We start from the raw sequence: 4,937 nt of genomic DNA, 5'->3' as shown, positions 1-4,937 counted from the left end.
CCTCTTATAACACACTCCACCTCTTATAACACACTCCACCTCCTACAACACACTCCACCTCTTATAACACACTCCAACTCCTACAACACACTCCACCTCTTATAACACACTCCACCTCTTATAACACACTCCACCTCCTACAACACACTCCACCTCTTATAACACACTCCACCTCTTATAACACACTCCACCTCTTATAACACACTCCACCTCTTATAACACACTCCACCTCTCATAACACACTCCACCTCCTACAACACACTCCACCTCTTATAACACACTCCACCTCCTACAACACACTCCACCTCTTATAACACACTCCACCTCTTATAACACACTCCACCTCCTACAACACACTCCACCTCGTATAACACACTCCAAGGAATAAAGTCTGGCGGTAATGCAACACTCGGATGTCAACCGCCATAAAACAACAACAACAACAACAACAACAACAACATAACACACTCCACCTCTTATAACACGCTCCACCTCGTATAAGACACTCCACCTCTTATAACACACTCCACCTCTTATAACACACTCCACCTCTTATAACACACTCCACCTCTTATAACAGACTCCACCTCGTATAACACACTCCACCTCTTATAACACACTCCACCTCGTATAACACACTCCACCTCTTATAACACACTCCACCTCGTATAACACACTCCACCTCTTATAACACACTCCACCTCTTATAACAGACTCCACCTCGTATAACACACTCCACCTCGTATAACACACTCCACCTCGTATAACACACTCCACCTCTTATAACACACTCCACCTCCTACAACACACTCCACCTCTTATAACACACTCCACCTCGTATAACACACTCCACCTCTTATAACACACTCCACCTCTTATAACACGCTCCACCTCTTATAACACACTCCACCTCTTATAACACACTCCACCTCTTATAACACACTCCACCTCTTATAACACGCTCCACCTCTTATAACACGCTCCACCTCTTATAACACACTCCACCTCTTATAACACACTCCACCTCTTATAACACACTCCACCTCCTACAACACACTCCACCTCTTATAACACACTCCACCTCCTACAACACACTCCACCTCTTATAACACACTCCACCTCGTATAACACACTCCACCTCGTACAACACACTCCACCTCTTATAACACACTCCACCTCGTATAACACACTCCACCTCTTATAACACACTCCACCTCCTACAACACACTCCACCTCTTATAACACACTCCACCTCCTACAACACACTCCACCTCTTATAACACACTCCACCTCCTACAACACACTCCACCTCTTATAACACACTCCACCTCCTACAACACACTCCACCTCTTATAACACACTCCAACTCCTACAACACACTCCACCTCTTATAACACACTCCACCTCTTATAACACACTCCACCTCCTACAACACACTCCACCTCTTATAACACACTCCACCTCTTATAACACACTCCACCTCTTATAACACACTCCACCTCTTATAACACACTCCACCTCCTACAACACACTCCACCTCTTATAACACACTCCACCTCTTATAACACACTCCACCTCTTATAACACACTCCAACTCCTACAACACACTCCACCTCTTATAACACACTCCACCTCTTATAACACACTCCACCTCTCATAACACACTCCACCTCCTACAACACACTCCACCTCTTATAACACACTCCACCTCCTACAACACACTCCACCTCTTATAACACACTCCACCTCTTATAACACACTCCACCTCCTACAACACACTCCACCTCGTATAACACACTCCAAGGAATAAAGTCTGGCGGTAATGCAACACTCGGATGTCAACCGCCATAAAACAACAACAACAACAACAACAACAACAACAACATAACACACTCCACCTCTTATAACACGCTCCACCTCGTATAACACACTCCACCTCTTATAACACACTCCACCTCTTATAACACACTCCACCTCTTATAACACACTCCACCTCTTATAACAGACTCCACCTCGTATAACACACTCCACCTCGTATAACACACTCCACCTCGTATAACACACTCCACCTCTTATAACACACTCCACCTCTTATAACAGACTCCACCTCGTATAACACACTCCACCTCGTATAACACACTCCACCTCGTATAACACACTCCACCTCTTATAACACACTCCACCTCCTACAACACACTCCACCTCTTATAACACACTCCACCTCGTATAACACACTCCACCTCTTATAACACACTCCACCTCTTATAACACGCTCCACCTCTTATAACACACTCCACCTCTTATAACACACTCCACCTCTTATAACACACTCCACCTCTTATAACACGCTCCACCTCTTATAACACGCTCCACCTCTTATAACACACTCCACCTCTTATAACACACTCCACCTCTTATAACACACTCCACCTCCTACAACACACTCCACCTCTTATAACACACTCCACCTCCTACAACACACTCCACCTCTTATAACACACTCCACCTCGTATAACACACTCCACCTCCTACAACACACTCCACCTCTTATAACACACTCCACCTCTTATAACACACTCCACCTCCTACAACACACTCCACCTCTTATAACACACTCCACGTCTTATAACACACTCCACCTCTTATAACACACTCCACCTCTTATAACACACTCCAACTCCTACAACACACTCCAACTCCTACAACACACTCCACCTCTTATAACACACTCCACCTCTTATAACACACTCCACCTCTCATAACACACTCCACCTCCTACAACACACTCCACCTCTTATAACACACTCCACCTCCTACAACACACTCCACCTCTTATAACACACTCCACCTCTTATAACACACTCCACCTCCTACAACACACTCCACCTCGTATAACACACTCCAAGGAATAAAGTCTGGCGGTAATGCAACACTCGGATGTCAACCGCCATAAAACAACAACAACAACAACAACAACAACAACATAACACACTCCACCTCTTATAACACACTCCAACTCCTACAACACACTCCACCTCTTATAACACACTCCACCTCTTATAACACACTCCACCTCTCATAACACACTCCACCTCCTACAACACACTCCACCTCTTATAACACACTCCACCTCCTACAACACACTCCACCTCTTATAACACACTCCACCTCTTATAACACACTCCACCTCCTACAACACACTCCACCTCGTATAACACACTCCAAGGAATAAAGTCTGGCGGTAATGCAACACTCGGATGTCAACCGCCATAAAACAACAACAACAACAACAACAACAACAACATAACACGCTCCACCTCCTATAACACACTCCACCTCTTATAACACACTCCACCTCTTATAACACACTCCACCTCTTATAACACACTCCACCTCTTATAACAGACTCCACCTCGTATAACACACTCCACCTCGTATAACACACTCCACCTCGTATAACACACTCCACCTCTTATAACACACTCCACCTCTTATAACAGACTCCACCTCGTATAACACACTCCACCTCGTATAACACACTCCACCTCGTATAACACACTCCACCTCTTATAACACACTCCACCTCCTACAACACACTCCACCTCTTATAACACACTCCACCTCGTATAACACACTCCACCTCTTATAACACACTCCACCTCTTATAACACGCTCCACCTCTTATAACACACTCCACCTCTTATAACACACTCCACCTCTTATAACACACTCCACCTCTTATAACACGCTCCACCTCTTATAACACGCTCCACCTCTTATAACACACTCCACCTCTTATAACACACTCCACCTCTTATAACACACTCCACCTCCTACAACACACTCCACCTCTTATAACACACTCCACCTCCTACAACACACTCCACCTCTTATAACACACTCCACCTCGTATAACACACTCCACCTCCTACAACACACTCCACCTCTTATAACACACTCCACCTCTTATAACACACTCCACCTCCTACAACACACTCCACCTCTTATAACACACTCCACGTCTTATAACACACTCCACCTCTTATAACACACTCCACCTCTTATAACACACTCCAACTCCTACAACACACTCCAACTCCTACAACACACTCCACCTCTTATAACACACTCCACCTCTTATAACACACTCCACCTCTCATAACACACTCCACCTCCTACAACACACTCCACCTCTTATAACACACTCCACCTCCTACAACACACTCCACCTCTTATAACACACTCCACCTCTTATAACACACTCCACCTCCTACAACACACTCCACCTCGTATAACACACTCCACCTCGTATAACACACTCCACCTCTTATAACACACTCCACCTCTTATAACACACTCCACCTCTTATAACAGACTCCACCTCGTATAACACACTCCACCTCGTATAACACACTCCACCTCGTATAACACACTCCACCTCTTATAACACACTCCACCTCTTATAACAGACTCCACCTCGTATAACACACTCCACCTCGTATAACACACTCCACCTCGTATAACACACTCCACCTCTTATAACACACTCCACCTCCTACAACACACTCCACCTCTTATAACACACTCCACCTCGTATAACACACTCCACCTCTTATAACACACTCCACCTCTTATAACACGCTCCACCTCTTATAACACGCTCCACCTCTTATAACACACTCCACCTCGTATAACACACTCCACCTCTTATAACACACTCCACCTCTTATAACACGCTCCACCTCTTATAACACACTCCACCTCTTATAACACGCTCCACCTCTTATAACACACTCCACCTCTTATAACACGCTCCACCTCTTATAACACGCTCCACCTCTTATAACACACTCCACCTCTTATAACACACTCCACCTCTTATAACACACTCCACCTCCTACAACACACTCCACCTCTTATAACACACTCCACCTCCT

Source organism: Eucyclogobius newberryi, unplaced genomic scaffold, assembly GCF_026437365.1.
Source record: "Eucyclogobius newberryi isolate DKJ021-1_F unplaced genomic scaffold, fEucNew1.0.hap1 SCAF_11, whole genome shotgun sequence".
NCBI classification, from domain to species: Eukaryota; Metazoa; Chordata; class Actinopteri; order Gobiiformes; family Gobiidae; genus Eucyclogobius; species Eucyclogobius newberryi.
The sequence above is the reverse complement of the archived record's forward strand: the minus strand, read 5'-3'. Positions refer to the sequence as shown.